Source organism: Lepidochelys kempii, chromosome 2, assembly GCF_965140265.1.
Source record: "Lepidochelys kempii isolate rLepKem1 chromosome 2, rLepKem1.hap2, whole genome shotgun sequence".
NCBI lineage: Eukaryota > Metazoa > Chordata > Testudines > Cheloniidae > Lepidochelys > Lepidochelys kempii.
In genome coordinates, this window is record NC_133257.1 from 147,748,796 (window position 1) to 147,767,453 (window position 18,658).

The following is an 18,658-nucleotide window of genomic DNA, read 5'->3' on the forward strand; positions in this document are numbered from 1 at the left end:
GTTTCCCAGTCCGAGTCATTTTCACGAACCGATCTCCGCCTCACGAGGAGGCGAGAATGCAATGGGCTTTCTGGTGGATGATTGCATGGGAAAGTCTCACGAGACTGAGGAGGAATGAATTGCTCATGACTAGCAATTTTGCACGACCCGCTAGTTCTCCAAATCGCCAGGAGAGAATCGGAAAGGATTTTGGAGGCTGATTCCCTATGGCGTTAGTTACCAGCCGTGATCAGCAATAACCTGCTCGGGTTTGGAAATGTTCACGAACCGGGGTCTGCCAAATGACATGGGGATACACCTAAGGAACATGCCGCGTGTCGTCAAGAGAAATTTACTAGAAACCCTGATGAGGAATTCCTTGTCATGAGTCGGAGTTTTCACAGCCCCATTTCTTCCGAGGAGGGAATCTGAATGCACGAGAGAGGATGATATTACGAGGAATGAGCGATTACCCCGGTCGGTAACTGATTGCTCATCCTTTGGAGTGTCCATGAATCGATCACTGGCACTTCACTAGAAGTGAATCCGAAAGGCTTTTTGCACGATGACTGCTCACTTTCAGAAACGTTCAGGCAATGATTTCTTCCAACTCCCCAGCCAGGAAGGGAAACGTTTGGTGGAAGATGATTGCTGGGGACTTGATCACTAGGACTTGTCAATGATGAACTGGGTAATTTTAACGAACCGAACGCTTCCAAATCCCCACGAGAGCGTGCAGTTGGTTTTTGGTGGATGAGTCTATGCGAGAACTCGATCAGGAGACCTGAAGAGGAATGACTGTCACAGATGGAGTAATTTTCACGAAATGATCTGCACCGTAGGAGGCGAAATGAAGCCTAGGGGCTCTCACGAAGAGGCCGGCTCATAGTTATGCCTCCGGTACACCTCAATCGTGACTTTCTCATTCAAAGTACTTTTCTCCAACTGACCTCTTCTAATCACCAGCAGAGACTCGAAAGCATTTTGACGACTCATTCCTGGAGTAAGTTGTCACTTGCACTTGTCAAAAATGAATGTCTCATTATGAGTAAGTCTCGAACCGCTCTCTATCACCTGGTCAGGCGAGAATCCGAATGGCAATGAGAGGAAGAGCGCATGAGACATCAGTCGCTAGCACTCATTAGCAGTGAATGTCTCATTGTGAGTAATTTACACAAACTGTCTCTACCAAATGACCAGCAGTGTAGCGACAAGGTCTTTGGAGGATGGCTCCGTGAGCTGCGAATTCCTACCACTGAGCAGTAATCACTCTCTGATTTTTCGTAATGCTCACGAACCAATCGCTACCAAATCGCTCGGAGAGACTCCTCTGGGCTTTTTCGTGGATGATTCCATGCCAATGTCTCAGAAGACTTGATGAGGACTGAGTTTCTCCTTCTTGGTCGTGTTCACGAACCGCGTGCTTCCAAATCACCAGCAGCAACTGTGAAGGGACGATAGAGGATGATTACCTGAAGCATGAATGACTACCACTAATCGCTACGTGATTTCTCCTCTTTCAGAATTTTCATGAGCCCATCCTTAACAGATCGCCAGGAACGAATCTGAAAGGCTTTTGGAGGATGCTCGAACGTGGACTTACTTCCTAGCGGTCATCAGTCACAACTGTCTCCTCTTGAGTGAGTGGCAGTAACCGATAGCTAGCGAATGATCAGGGGCTATAATGCTAAATGGCTTTGTCCGAGGACACCTTGAGAGATGTCTTAGAAGAAATTCCAAAGGAGAAATTGCTTTCTCATTTTTAGTCATTTTTACGATCTCACCACATGACCAAAGAAGCCTGCCACGGGCTGGCAGGAAGATTCCTGGAGAAAGTTGTCAGCCGCACACAAAACAATGATGAAGTTCTCCTTTTGAGAAGTGTTCACCAAACGATTTCTTGCGAGTCACCAGCAGAGAACGGAAAAGTTTGGTGGAAGCTGGAGATTTTACGCTAGCACTTGTCAATCCAGAGTTTCCCAGTCCGAGTCATTTTCACGAACCGATCTCCGCCTCACGAGGAGGCGAGAATGCAATGGGCTTTCTGGTGGATGATTGCATGGGAAAGTCTCACGAGACTGAGGAGGAATGAATTGCTCATGACTAGCAATTTTGCACGACCCGCTAGTTCTCCAAATCGCCAGGAGAGAATCGGAAAGGATTTTGGAGGCTGATTCCCTATGGCGTTAGTTACCAGCCGTGATCAGCAATAACCTGCTCGGGTATGGAAATGTTCACGAACCGGGGTCTGCCAAATGACATGAGGCTACACCTAAGGAACATGCCGCGTGTCGACAAGAGAAATTTACTAGAAACCCTGATGAGGAATTCCTTGTCATGAGTCGGAGTTTTCACAGCCCCATTTCTTCCGAGGAGGGAATCTGAATGCACGAGAGAGGATGATATTACGAGGAATGAGCGATTACCCCGGTCGGTAACTGATTGCTCATCCTTTGGAGTGTCCATGAATCGATCACTGGCACTTCACTAGAAGTGAATCCGAAAGGCTTTTTGCACGATGACTGCTCACTTTCAGAAACGTTCAGGCAATGATTTCTTCCAACTCCCCAGCCAGGAAGGGAAACGTTTGGTGGAAGATGATTGCTGGAGACTTGATCACTAGGACTTGTCAATGATGAACTGGGTAATTTTAACGAACCGAACGCTTCCAAATCTATCACCTGGTCAGGCGAGAATCCGAATGGCAATGAGAGGAAGAGCGCATGAGACATCAGTCGCTAGCACTCATTAGCAGTGAATGTCTCATTGTGAGTAATTTACACAAACTGTCTCTACCAAATGACCAGCAGTGTAGCGACAAGGTCTTTGGAGGATGGCTCCGTGAGCTGCGAATTCCTACCACTGAGCAGTAATCACTCTCTGATTTTTCGTAATGCTCACGAACCAATCGCTACCAAATCTCCCGGAGAGACTCCTCTGGGCTTTTTCGTGGATGATTCCATGCCAATGTCTCAGAAGACTTGATGAGGACTGAGTTTCTCCTTCTTAGTCGTGTTCACGAACCGCGTGCTTCCAAATCACCAGCAGCAACTGTGAAGGGACGATAGAGGATGATTACCTGAAGCATGAATGACTACCACTAATCGCTACGTGATTTCTCCTCTTTCAGAATTTTCATGAGCCCATCCTTAACAGATCGCCAGGAACGAATCTGAAAGGCTTTTGGAGGATGCTCGAACGTGGACTTACTTCCTAGCGGTCATCAGTCACAACTGTCTCCTCTTGAGTGAGTGGCAGTAACCGATAGCTAGCGAATGATCAGGGGCTATAATGCTAAATGGCTTTGTCCGAGGACACCTTGAGAGATGTCTTAGAAGAAATTCCTAAGGAGAAATTGCTTTCTCATTTTTACGATCTCACCACATGACCAAAGAAGCCTGCCACGGGCTGGCAGGAAGGTTCCTGGAGAAAGTTGTCAGCCGCACACAAAACAATGATGAAGTTCTCCTTTTGAGAAGTGTTCACCAAACGATTTCTTCCGAGTCACCAGCAGAGAACGGAAAAGTTTGGTGGAAGCTGGAGATTTTACGCTAGCACTTGTCAATCCAGAGTTTCCCAGTCCGAGTCATTTCACGGACCGATCTCCGCCTCACGAGGAGGCGAGAATGCAATGGGCTTTCTGGTGGATGATTGCATGGGAAAGTCTCACGAGACTGAGGAGGAATGAATTGCTCATGACTAGCAATTTTGCACGACCCGCTAGTTCTCCAAATCGCCAGGAGAGAATCGGAAAGGATTTTGGAGGCTGATTCCCTATGGCGTTAGTTACCAGCCGTGATCAGCAATAACCTGCTCGGGTTTGGAAATGTTCACGAACCGGGGTCTGCCAAATGACATGCCGCGTGTCGTCAAGAGAAATTTACTAGAAACCCTGATGAGGAATTCCTTGTCATGAGTCGGAGTTTTCACAGCCCCATTTCTTCCGAGGAGGGAATCTGAATGCACGAGAGAGGATGATATTACGAGGAATGAGCGATTACCCCGGTCGGTAACTGATTGCTCATCCTTTGGAGTGTCCATGAATCGATCACTGGCACTTCACTAGAAGTGAATCCGAAAGGCTTTTTGCACGATGACTGCTCACTTTCAGAAACGTTCAGGCAATGATTTCTTCCAACTCCCCAGCCAGGAAGGGAAACGTTTGGTGGAAGATGATTGCTGGGGACTTGATCACTAGGACTTGTCAATGATGAACTGGGTAATTTTAACGAACCGAACGCTTCCAAATCCCCACGAGAGCGTGCAGTTGGTTTTTGGTGGATGAGTCTATGCGAGAACTCGATCAGGAGACCTGAAGAGGAATGACTGTCACAGATGGAGTAATTTTCACGAAATGATCTGCACCGTAGGAGGCGAAATGAAGCCTAGGGGCTCTCACGAAGAGGCCGGCTCATAGTTATGCCTCCGGTACACCTCAATCGTGACTTTCTCATTCAAAGTACTTTTCTCCAACTGAGCTCTTCTAATCACCAGCAGAGACTCGAAAGCATTTTGACGACTCATTCCTGGAGTAAGTTGTCACTTGCACTTGTCAAAAATGAATGTCTCATTATGAGTAAGTCTCGAACCGCTCTCTATCACCTGGTCAGGCGAGAATCCGAATGGCAATGAGAGGAAGAGCGCATGAGACATCAGTCGCTAGCACTCATTAGCAGTGAATGTCTCATTGTGAGTAATTTACACAAACTGTCTCTACCAAATGACCAGGAGTGTAGCGACAAGGTCTTTGGAGGATGGCTCCGTGAGCTGCGAATTCCTACCACTGAGCAGTAATCACTCTCTGATTTTTCGTAATGCTCACGAACCAATCGCTACCAAATCGCCCGGAGAGACTCCTCTGGGCTTTTTCGTGGATGATTCCATGCCAATGTCTCAGAAGACTTGATGAGGACTGAGTTTCTCCTTCTTAGTCGTGTTCACGAACCGCGTGCTTCCAAATCACCAGCAGCAACTGTGAAGGGACGATAGAGGATGATTACCTGAAGCATGAATGACTACCACTAATCGCTACGTGATTTCTCCTCTTTCAGAATTTTCATGAGCCCATCCTTAACAGATCGCCAGGAACGAATCTGAAAGGCTTTTGGAGGATGCTCGAACGTGGACTTACTTCCTAGCGGTCATCAGTCACAACTGTCTCCTCTTGAGTGAGTGGCAGTAACCGATAGCTAGCGAATGATCAGGGGCTATAATGCTAAATGGCTTTGTCCGAGGACACCTTGAGAGATGTCTTAGAAGAAATTCCTGAGGAGGAATTGCTTTCTCATTTTTACGATCTCACCACATGACCAAAGAAGCCTGCCACGGGCTGGCAGGAAGGTTCCTGGAGAAAGTTGTCAGCCGCACACAAAACAATGATGAAGTTCTCCTTTTGAGAAGTGTTCACCAAACGATTTCTTCCGAGTCACCAGCAGAGAACGGAAAAGTTTGGTGGAAGCTGGAGATTTTACGCTAGCACTTGTCAATCCAGAGTTTCCCAGTCCGAGTCATTTCACGGACCGATCTCCGCCTCACGAGGAGGCGAGAATGCAATGGGCTTTCTGGTGGATGATTGCATGGGAAAGTCTCACGAGACTGAGGAGGAATGAATTGCTCATGACTAGCAATTTTGCACGACCCGCTAGTTCTCCAAATCGCCAGGAGAGAATCGGAAAGGATTTTGGAGGCTGATTCCCTATGGCGTTAGTTACCAGCCGTGATCAGCAATAACCTGCTCGGGTTTGGAAATGTTCACGAACCGGGGTCTGCCAAATGACATGCCGCGTGTCGTCAAGAGAAATTTACTAGAAACCCTGATGAGGAATTCCTTGTCATGAGTCGGAGTTTTCACAGCCCCATTTCTTCCGAGGAGGGAATCTGAATGCACGAGAGAGGATGATATTACGAGGAATGAGCGATTACCCCGGTCGGTAACTGATTGCTCATCCTTTGGAGTGTCCATGAATCGATCACTGGCACTTCACTAGAAGTGAATCCGAAAGGCTTTTTGCACGATGACTGCTCACTTTCAGAAACGTTCAGGCAATGATTTCTTCCAACTCCCCAGCCAGGAAGGGAAACGTTTGGTGGAAGATGATTGCTGGGGACTTGATCACTAGGACTTGTCAATGATGAACTGGGTAATTTTAACGAACCGAACGCTTCCAAATCCCCACGAGAGCGTGCAGTTGGTTTTTGGTGGATGAGTCTATGCGAGAACTCGATCAGGAGACCTGAAGAGGAATGACTGTCACAGATGGAGTAATTTTCACGAAATGATCTGCACCGTAGGAGGCGAAATGAAGCCTAGGGGCTCTCACGAAGAGGCCGGCTCATAGTTATGCCTCCGGTACACCTCAATCGTGACTTTCTCATTCAAAGTACTTTTCTCCAACTGACCTCTTCTAATCACCAGCAGAGACTCGAAAGCATTTTGACGACTCATTCCTGGAGTAAGTTGTCACTTGCACTTGTCAAAAATGAATGTCTCATTATGAGTAAGTCTCGAACCGCTCTCTATCACCTGGTCAGGCGAGAATCCGAATGGCAATGAGAGGAAGAGCGCATGAGACATCAGTCGCTAGCACTCATTAGCAGTGAATGTCTCATTGTGAGTAATTTACACAAACTGTCTCTACCAAATGACCAGGAGTGTAGCGACAAGGTCTTTGGAGGATGGCTCCGTGAGCTGCGAATTCCTACCACTGAGCAGTAATCACTCTCTGATTTTTCGTAATGCTCACGAACCAATCGCTACCAAATCGCTCGGAGAGACTCCTCTGGGCTTTTTCGTGGATGATTCCATGCCAATGTCTCAGAAGACTTGATGAGGACTGAGTTTCTCCTTCTTAGTCGTGTTCACGAACCGCGTGCTTCCAAATCACCAGCAGCAACTGTGAAGGGACGATAGAGGATGATTACCTGAAGCATGAATGACTACCACTAATCGCTACGTGATTTCTCCTCTTTCAGAATTTTCATGAGCCCATCCTTAACAGATCGCCAGGAACGAATCTGAAAGGCTTTTGGAGGATGCTCGAACGTGGACTTACTTCCTAGCGGTCATCAGTCACAACTGTCTCCTCTTGAGTGAGTGGCAGTAACCGATAGCTAGCGAATGATCAGGGGCTATAATGCTAAATGGCTTTGTCCGAGGACACCTTGAGAGATGTCTTAGAAGAAATTCCTGAGGAGGAATTGCTTTCTCATTTTTACGATCTCACCACATGACCAAAGAAGCCTGCCACGGGCTGGCAGGAAGGTTCCTGGAGAAAGTTGTCAGCCGCACACAAAACAATGATGAAGTTCTCCTTTTGAGAAGTGTTCACCAAACGATTTCTTCCGAGTCACCAGCAGAGAACGGAAAAGTTTGGTGGAAGCTGGAGATTTTACGCTAGCACTTGTCAATCCAGAGTTTCCCAGTCCGAGTCATTTCACGGACCGATCTCCGCCTCACGAGGAGGCGAGAATGCAATGGGCTTTCTGGTGGATGATTGCATGGGAAAGTCTCACGAGACTGAGGAGGAATGAATTGCTCATGACTAGCAATTTTGCACGACCCGCTAGTTCTCCAAATCGCCAGGAGAGAATCGGAAAGGATTTTGGAGGCTGATTCCCTATGGCGTTAGTTACCAGCCGTGATCAGCAATAACCTGCTCGGGTTTGGAAATGTTCACGAACCGGGGTCTGCCAAATGACATGCCGCGTGTCGTCAAGAGAAATTTACTAGAAACCCTGATGAGGAATTCCTTGTCATGAGTCGGAGTTTTCACAGCCCCATTTCTTCCGAGGAGGGAATCTGAATGCACGAGAGAGGATGATATTACGAGGAATGAGCGATTACCCCGGTCGGTAACTGATTGCTCATCCTTTGGAGTGTCCATGAATCGATCACTGGCACTTCACTAGAAGTGAATCCGAAAGGCTTTTTGCACGATGACTGCTCACTTTCAGAAACGTTCAGGCAATGATTTCTTCCAACTCCCCAGCCAGGAAGGGAAACGTTTGGTGGAAGATGATTGCTGGGGACTTGATCACTAGGACTTGTCAATGATGAACTGGGTAATTTTAACGAACCGAACGCTTCCAAATCCCCACGAGAGCGTGCAGTTGGTTTTTGGTGGATGAGTCTATGCGAGAACTCGATCAGGAGACCTGAAGAGGAATGACTGTCACAGATGGAGTAATTTTCACGAAATGATCTGCACCGTAGGAGGCGAAATGAAGCCTAGGGGCTCTCACGAAGAGGCCGGCTCATAGTTATGCCTCCGGTACACCTCAATCGTGACTTTCTCATTCAAAGTACTTTTCTCCAACTGAGCTCTTCTAATCACCAGCAGAGACTCGAAAGCATTTTGACGACTCATTCCTGGAGTAAGTTGTCACTTGCACTTGTCAAAAATGAATGTCTCATTATGAGTAAGTCTCGAACCGCTCTCTATCACCTGGTCAGGCGAGAATCCGAATGGCAATGAGAGGAAGAGCGCATGAGACATCAGTCGCTAGCACTCATTAGCAGTGAATGTCTCATTGTGAGTAATTTACACAAACTGTCTCTACCAAATGACCAGGAGTGTAGCGACAAGGTCTTTGGAGGATGGCTCCGTGAGCTGCGAATTCCTACCACTGAGCAGTAATCACTCTCTGATTTTTCGTAATGCTCACGAACCAATCGCTACCAAATCGCTCGGAGAGACTCCTCTGGGCTTTTTCGTGGATGATTCCATGCCAATGTCTCAGAAGACTTGATGAGGACTGAGTTTCTCCTTCTTAGTCGTGTTCACGAACCGCGTGCTTCCAAATCACCAGCAGCAACTGTGAAGGGACGATAGAGGATGATTACCTGAAGCATGAATGACTACCACTAATCGCTACGTGATTTCTCCTCTTTCAGAATTTTCATGAGCCCATCCTTAACAGATCGCCAGGAACGAATCTGAAAGGCTTTTGGAGGATGCTCGAACGTGGACTTACTTCCTAGCGGTCATCAGTCACAACTGTCTCCTCTTGAGTGAGTGGCAGTAACCGATAGCTAGCGAATGATCAGGGGCTATAATGCTAAATGGCTTTGTCCGAGGACACCTTGAGAGATGTCTTAGAAGAAATTCCTGAGGAGGAATTGCTTTCTCATTTTTACGATCTCACAACATGACCAAAGAAGCCTGCCACGGGCTGGCAGGAAGGTTCCTGGAGAAAGTTGTCAGCCGCACACAAAACAATGATGAAGTTCTCCTTTTGAGAAGTGTTCACCAAACGATTTCTTCCGAGTCACCAGCAGAGAACGGAAAAGTTTGGTGGAAGCTGGAGATTTTACGCTAGCACTTGTCAATCCAGAGTTTCCCAGTCCGAGTCATTTCACGGACCGATCTCCGCCTCACGAGGAGGCGAGAATGCAATGGGCTTTCTGGTGGATGATTGCATGGGAAAGTCTCACGAGACTGAGGAGGAATGAATTGCTCATGACTAGCAATTTTGCACGACCCGCTAGTTCTCCAAATCGCCAGGAGAGAATCGGAAAGGATTTTGGAGGCTGATTCCCTATGGCGTTAGTTACCAGCCGTGATCAGCAATAACCTGCTCGGGTTTGGAAATGTTCACGAACCGGGGTCTGCCAAATGACATGCCGCGTGTCGTCAAGAGAAATTTACTAGAAACCCTGATGAGGAATTCCTTGTCATGAGTCGGAGTTTTCACAGCCCCATTTCTTCCGAGGAGGGAATCTGAATGCACGAGAGAGGATGATATTACGAGGAATGAGCGATTACCCCGGTCGGTAACTGATTGCTCATCCTTTGGAGTGTCCATGAATCGATCACTGGCACTTCACTAGAAGTGAATCCGAAAGGCTTTTTGCACGATGACTGCTCACTTTCAGAAACGTTCAGGCAATGATTTCTTCCAACTCCCCAGCCAGGAAGGGAAACGTTTGGTGGAAGATGATTGCTGGGGACTTGATCACTAGGACTTGTCAATGATGAACTGGGTAATTTTAACGAACCGAACGCTTCCAAATCCCCACGAGAGCGTGCAGTTGGTTTTTGGTGGATGAGTCTATGCGAGAACTCGATCAGGAGACCTGAAGAGGAATGACTGTCACAGATGGAGTAATTTTCACGAAATGATCTGCACCGTAGGAGGCGAAATGAAGCCTAGGGGCTCTCACGAAGAGGCCGGCTCATAGTTATGCCTCCGGTACACCTCAATCGTGACTTTCTCATTCAAAGTACTTTTCTCCAACTGAGCTCTTCTAATCACCAGCAGAGACTCGAAAGCATTTTGACGACTCATTCCTGGAGTAAGTTGTCACTTGCACTTGTCAAAAATGAATGTCTCATTATGAGTAAGTCTCGAACCGCTCTCTATCACCTGGTCAGGCGAGAATCCGAATGGCAATGAGAGGAAGAGCGCATGAGACATCAGTCGCTAGCACTCATTAGCAGTGAATGTCTCATTGTGAGTAATTTACACAAACTGTCTCTACCAAATGACCAGGAGTGTAGCGACAAGGTCTTTGGAGGATGGCTCCGTGAGCTGCGAATTCCTACCACTGAGCAGTAATCACTCTCTGATTTTTCGTAATGCTCACGAACCAATCGCTACCAAATCGCTCGGAGAGACTCCTCTGGGCTTTTTCGTGGATGATTCCATGCCAATGTCTCAGAAGACTTGATGAGGACTGAGTTTCTCCTTCTTAGTCGTGTTCACGAACCGCGTGCTTCCAAATCACCAGCAGCAACTGTGAAGGGACGATAGAGGATGATTACCTGAAGCATGAATGACTACCACTAATCGCTACGTGATTTCTCCTCTTTCAGAATTTTCATGAGCCCATCCTTAACAGATCGCCAGGAACGAATCTGAAAGGCTTTTGGAGGATGCTCGAACGTGGACTTACTTCCTAGCGGTCATCAGTCACAACTGTCTCCTCTTGAGTGAGTGGCAGTAACCGATAGCTAGCGAATGATCAGGGGCTATAATGCTAAATGGCTTTGTCCGAGGACACCTTGAGAGATGTCTTAGAAGAAATTCCTAAGGAGAAATTGCTTTCTCATTTTTAGTCATTTTTACGATCTCACCACATGACCAAAGAAGCCTGCCACGGGCTGGCAGGAAGATTCCTGGAGAAAGTTGTCAGCCGCACACAAAACAATGATGAAGTTCTCCTTTTGAGAAGTGTTCACCAAACGATTTCTTCCGAGTCACCAGCAGAGAACGGAAAAGTTTGGTGGAAGCTGGAGATTTTACGCTAGCACTTGTCAATCCAGAGTTTCCCAGTCCGAGTCATTTTCACGAACCGATCTCCGCCTCACGAGGAGGCGAGAATGCAATGGGCTTTCTGGTGGATGATTGCATGGGAAAGTCTCACGAGACTGAGGAGGAATGAATTGCTCATGACTAGCAATTTTGCACGACCCGCTAGTTCTCCAAATCGCCAGGAGAGACTCGGAAACGATTTTGGAGGCTGATTCCCTATGGCGTTAGTTACCAGCCGTGATCAGCAATAACCTGCTCGGGTTTGGAAATGTTCACGAACCGGGGTCTGCCAAATGACATGCCGCGTGTCGTCAAGAGAAATTTACTAGAAACCCTGATGAGGAATTCCTTGTCATGAGTCGGAGTTTTCACAGCCCCATTTCTTCCGAGGAGGGAATCTGAATGCACGAGAGAGGATGATATTACGAGGAATGAGCGATTACCCCGCTCGGTAACTGATTGCTCATCCTTTGGAGTGTCCATGAATCGATCAGTGGCAATTCACTAGAAGTGAATCCGAAAGGCTTTTTGCACGATGACTGCTCACTTTCAGAAACGTTTAGGCAATGATTTCTTCCAACTCCCCAGCCAGGAAGGGAAACGTTTGGTGGAAGATGATTGCTGGAGACTTGATCACTAGGACTTGTCAATGATGAACTGGGTAATTTTAACGAACCGAACGCTTCCAAATCTATCACCTGGTCAGGCGAGAATCCGAATGGCAATGAGAGGAAGAGCGCATGAGACATCAGTCGCTAGCACTCATTAGCAGTGAATGTCTCATTGTGAGTAATTTACACAAACTGTCTCTACCAAATGACCAGCAGTGTAGCGACAAGGTCTTTGGAGGATGGCTCCGTGAGCTGCGAATTCCTACCACTGAGCAGTAATCACTCTCTGATTTTTCGTAATGCTCACGAACCAATCGCTACCAAATCTCCCGGAGAGACTCCTCTGGGCTTTTTCGTGGATGATTCCATGCCAATGTCTCAGAAGACTTGATGAGGACTGAGTTTCTCCTTCTTAGTCGTGTTCACGAACCGCGTGCTTCCAAATCACCAGCAGCAACTGTGAAGGGACGATAGAGGATGATTACCTGAAGCATGAATGACTACCACTAATCGCTACGTGATTTCTCCTCTTTCAGAATTTTCATGAGCCCATCCTTAACAGATCGCCAGGAACGAATCTGAAAGGCTTTTGGAGGATGCTCGAACGTGGACTTACTTCCTAGCGGTCATCAGTCACAACTGTCTCCTCTTGAGTGAGTGGCAGTAACCGATAGCTAGCGAATGATCAGGGGCTATAATGCTAAATGGCTTTGTCCGAGGACACCTTGAGAGATGTCTTAGAAGAAATTCCTGAGGAGGAATTGCTTTCTCATTTTTACGATCTCACCACATGACCAAAGAAGCCTGCCACGGGCTGGCAGGAAGGTTCCTGGAGAAAGTTGTCAGCCGCACACAAAACAATGATGAACTTCTCCTTTTGAGAAGTGTTCACCAAACGATTTCTTCCGAGTCACCAGCAGAGAACGGAAAAGTTTGGTGGAAGCTGGAGATTTTACGCTAGCACTTGTCAATCCAGAGTTTCCCAGTCCGAGTCATTTTCACGAACCAATCTCCGCCTCACGAGGAGGCGAGAATGCAATGGGCTTTCTGGTGGATGATTGCATGGGAAAGTCTCACGAGACTGAGGAGGAATGAATTGCTCATGACTAGCAATTTTGCACGACCCGCTAGTTCTCCAAATCGCCAGGAGAGAATCGGAAAGGATTTTGGAGGCTGATTCCCTATGGCGTTAGTTACCAGCCGTGATCAGCAATAACCTGCTCGGGTTTGGAAATGTTCACGAACCGGGGTCTGCCAAATGACATGCCGCGTGTCGTCAAGAGAAATTTACTAGAAACCCTGATGAGGAATTCCTTGTCATGAGTCGGAGTTTTCACAGCCCCATTTCTTCCGAGGAGGGAATCTGAATGCACGAGAGAGGATGATATTACGAGGAATGAGCGATTACCCCGCTCGGTAACTGATTGCTCATCCTTTGGACTGTCCATGAATCGATCAGTGGCAATTCACTAGAAGTGAATCCGAAAGGCTTTTTGCACGATGACTGCTCACTTTCAGAAACGTTTAGGCAATGATTTCTTCCAACTCCCCAGCCAGGAAGGGAAACGTTTGGTGGAAGATGATTGCTGGAGACTTGATCACTAGGACTTGTCAATGATGAACTGGGTAATTTTAACGAACCGAACGCTTCCAAATCTATCACCTGGTCAGGCGAGAATCCGAATGGCAATGAGAGGAAGAGCGCATGAGACATCAGTCGCTAGCACTCATTAGCAGTGAATGTCTCATTGTGAGTAATTTACACAAACTGTCTCTACCAAATGACCAGCAGTGTAGCGACAAGGTCTTTGGAGGATGGCTCCGTGAGCTGCGAATTCCTACCACTGAGCAGTAATCACTCTCTGATTTTTCGTAATGCTCACGAACCAATCGCTACCAAATCGCTCGGAGAGACTCCTCTGGGCTTTTTCGTGGATGATTCCATGCCAATGTCTCAGAAGACTTGATGAGGACTGAGTTTCTCCTTCTTAGTCGTGTTCACGAACCGCGTGCTTCCAAATCACCAGCAGCAACTGTGAAGGGACGATAGAGGATGATTACCTGAAGCATGAATGACTACCACTAATCGCTACGTGATTTCTCCTCTTTCAGAATTTTCATGAGCCCATCCTTAACAGATCGCCAGGAACGAATCTGAAAGGCTTTTGGAGGATGCTCGAACGTGGACTTACTTCCTAGCGGTCATCAGTCACAACTGTCTCCTCTTGAGTGAGTGGCAGTAACCGATAGCTAGCGAATGATCAGGGGCTATAATGCTAAATGGCTTTGTCCGAGGACACCTTGAGAGATGTCTTAGAAGAAATTCCTGAGGAGGAATTGCTTTCTCATTTTTACGATCTCACCACATGACCAAAGAAGCCTGCCACGGGCTGGCAGGAAGGTTCCTGGAGAAAGTTGTCAGCCGCACACAAAACAATGATGAAGTTCTCCTTTTGAGAAGTGTTCACCAAACGATTTCTTCCGAGTCACCAGCAGAGAACGGAAAAGTTTGGTGGAAGCTGGAGATTTTACGCTAGCACTTGTCAATCCAGAGTTTCCCAGTCCGAGTCATTTCACGGACCGATCTCCGCCTCACGAGGAGGCGAGAATGCAATGGGCTTTCTGGTGGATGATTGCATGGGAAAGTCTCACGAGACTGAGGAGGAATGAATTGCTCATGACTAGCAATTTTGCACGACCCGCTAGTTCTCCAAATCGCCAGGAGAGAATCGGAAAGGATTTTGGAGGCTGATTCCCTATGGCGTTAGTTACCAGCCGTGATCAGCAATAACCTGCTCGGGTTTGGAAATGTTCACGAACCGGGGTCTGCCAAATGACATGCCGCGTGTCGTCAAGAGAAATTTACTAGAAACCCTGATGAGGAATTCCTTGTCATGAGTCGGAGTTTTCACAGCCCCATTTCTTCCGAGGAGGGAATCTGAATGCACGAGAGAGGATGATATTACGAGGAATGAGCGATTACCCCGGTCGGTAACTGATTGCTCATCCTTTGGAGTGTCCATGAATCGATCACTGGCACTTCACTAGAAGTGAATCCGAAAGGCTTTTTGCACGATGACTGCTCACTTTCAGAAACGTTCAGGCAATGATTTCTTCCAACTCCCCAGCCAGGAAGGGAAACGTTTGGTGGAAGATGATTGCTGGGGACTTGATCACTAGGACTTGTCAATGATGAACTGGGTAATTTTAACGAACCGAACGCTTCCAAATCCCCACGAGAGCGTGCAGTTGGTTTTTGGTGGATGAGTCTATGCGAGAACTCGATCAGGAGACCTGAAGAGGAATGACTGTCACAGATGGAGTAATTTTCACAAAATGATCTGCACCGTAGGAGGCGAAATGAAGCCTAGGGGCTCTCACGAAGAGGCCGGCTCATAGTTATGCCTCCGGTGCACCTCAATCGTGACTTTCTCATTCAAAGTACTTTTCTCCAACTGAGCTCTTCTAATCACCAGCAGAGACTCGAAAGCATTTTGACGACTCATTCCTGGAGTAAGTTGTCACTTGCACTTGTCAAAAATGAATGTCTCATTATGAGTAAGTCTCGAACCGCTCTCTATCACCTGGTCAGGCGAGAATCCGAATGGCAATGAGAGGAAGAGCGCATGAGACATCAGTCGCTAGCACTCATTAGCAGTGAATGTCTCATTGTGAGTAATTTACACAAACTGTCTCTACCAAATGACCAGGAGTGTAGCGACAAGGTCTTTGGAGGATGGCTCCGTGAGCTGCGAATTCCTACCACTGAGCAGTAATCACTCTCTGATTTTTCGTAATGCTCACGAACCAATCGCTACCAAATCGCTCGGAGAGACTCCTCTGGGCTTTTTCGTGGATGATTCCATGCCAATGTCTCAGAAGACTTGATGAGGACTGAGTTTCTCCTTCTTAGTCGTGTTCACGAACCGCGTGCTTCCAAATCACCAGCAGCAACTGTGAAGGGACGATAGAGGATGATTACCTGAAGCATGAATGACTACCACTAATCGCTACGTGATTTCTCCTCTTTCAGAATTTTCATGAGCCCATCCTTAACAGATCGCCAGGAACGAATCTGAAAGGCTTTTGGAGGATGCTCGAACGTGGACTTACTTCCTAGCGGTCATCAGTCACAACTGTCTCCTCTTGAGTGAGTGGCAGTAACCGATAGCTAGCGAATGATCAGGGGCTATAATGCTAAATGGCTTTGTCCGAGGACACCTTGAGAGATGTCTTAGAAGAAATTCCTGAGGAGGAATTGCTTTCTCATTTTTACGATCTCACCACATGACCAAAGAAGCCTGCCACGGGCTGGCAGGAAGGTTCCTGGAGAAAGTTGTCAGCCGCACACAAAACAATGATGAAGTTCTCCTTTTGAGAAGTGTTCACCAAACGATTTCTTCCGAGTCACCAGCAGAGAACGGAAAAGTTTGGTGGAAGCTGGAGATTTTACGCTAGCACTTGTCAATCCAGAGTTTCCCAGTCCGAGTCATTTTCACGAACCGATCTCCGCCTCACGAGGAGGCGAGAATGCAATGGGCTTTCTGGTGGATGATTGCATGGGAAAGTCTCACGAGACTGAGGAGGAATGAATTGCTCATGACTAGCAATTTTGCACGACCCGCTAGTTCTCCAAATCGCCAGGAGAGAATCGGAAAGGATTTTGGAGGCTGATTCCCTATGGCGTTAGTTACCAGCCGTGATCAGCAATAACCTGCTCGGGTTTGGAAATGTTCACGAACCGGGGTCTGCCAAATGACATGGGGATACACCTAAGGAACATGCCGCGTGTCGTCAAGAGAAATTTACTAGAAACCCTGATGAGGAATTCCTTGTCATGAGTCGGAGTTTTCACAGCCCCATTTCTTCCGAGGAGGGAATCTGAATGCACGAGAGAGGATGATATTACGAGGAATGAGCGATTACCCCGGTCGGTAACTGATTGCTCATCCTTTGGAGTGTCCATGAATCGATCACTGGCACTTCACTAGAAGTGAATCCGAAAGGCTTTTTGCACGATGACTGCTCACTTTCAGAAACGTTCAGGCAATGATTTCTTCCAACTCCCCAGCCAGGAAGGGAAACGTTTGGTGGAAGATGATTGCTGGGGACTTGATCACTAGGACTTGTCAATGATGAACTGGGTAATTTTAACGAACCGAACGCTTCCAAATCCCCACGAGAGCGTGCAGTTGGTTTTTGGTGGATGAGTCTATGCGAGAACTCGATCAGGAGACCTGAAGAGGAATGACTGTCACAGATGGAGTAATTTTCACGAAATGATCTGCACCGTAGGAGGCGAAATGAAGCCTAGGGGCTCTCACGAAGAGGCCGGCTCATAGTTATGCCTCCGGTACACCTCAATCGTGACTTTCTCATTCAAAGTACTTTTCTCCAACTGACCTCTTCTAATCACCAGCAGAGACTCGAAAGCATTTTGACGACTCATTCCTGGAGTAAGTTGTCACTTGCACTTGTCAAAAATGAATGTCTCATTATGAGTAAGTCTCGAACCGCTCTCTATCACCTGGTCAGGCGAGAATCCGAATGGCAATGAGAGGAAGAGCGCATGAGACATCAGTCGCTAGCACTCATTAGCAGTGAATGTCTCATTGTGAGTAATTTACACAAACTGTCTCTACCAAATGACCAGCAGTGTAGCGACAAGGTCTTTGGAGGATGGCTCCGTGAGCTGCGAATTCCTACCACTGAGCAGTAATCACTCTCTGATTTTTCGTAATGCTCACGAACCAATCGCTACCAAATCGCTCGGAGAGACTCCTCTGGGCTTTTTCGTGGATGATTCCATGCCAATGTCTCAGAAGACTTGATGAGGACTGAGTTTCTCCTTCTTGGTCGTGTTCACGAACCGCGTGCTTCCAAATCACCAGCAGCAACTGTGAAGGGACGATAGAGGATGATTACCTGAAGCATGAATGACTACCACTAATCGCTACGTGATTTCTCCTCTTTCAGAATTTTCATGAGCCCATCCTTAACAGATCGCCAGGAACGAATCTGAAAGGCTTTTGGAGGATGCTCGAACGTGGACTTACTTCCTAGCGGTCATCAGTCACAACTGTCTCCTCTTGAGTGAGTGGCAGTAACCGATAGCTAGCGAATGATCAGGGGCTATAATGCTAAATGGCTTTGTCCGAGGACACCTTGAGAGATGTCTTAGAAGAAATTCCAAAGGAGAAATTGCTTTCTCATTTTTAGTCATTTTTACGATCTCACCACATGACCAAAGAAGCCTGCCACGGGCTGGCAGGAAGATTCCTGGAGAAAGTTGTCAGCCGCACACAAAACAATGATGAAGTTCTCCTTTTGAGAAGTGTTCACCAAACGATTTCTTGCGAGTCACCAGCAGAGAACGGAAAAGTTTGGTGGAAGCTGGAGATTTTACGCTAGCACTTGTCAATCCAGAGTTTCCCAGTCCGAGTCATTTTCACGAACCGATCTCCGCCTCACGAGGAGGCGAGAATGCAATGGGCTTTCTGGTGGATGATTGCATGGGAAAGTCTCACGAGACTGAGGAGGAATGAATTGCTCATGACTAGCAATTTTGCACGACCCGCTAGTTCTCCAAATCGCCAGGAGAGAATCGGAAAGGATTTTGGAGGCTGATTCCCTATGGCGTTAGTTACCAGCCGTGATCAGCAATAACCTGCTCGGGTTTGGAAATGTTCACGAACCGGGGTCTGCCAAATGACATGAGGCTACACCTAAGGAACATGCCGCGTGTCGACAAGAGAAATTTACTAGAAACCCTGATGAGGAATTCCTTGTCATGAGTCGGAGTTTTCACAGCCCCA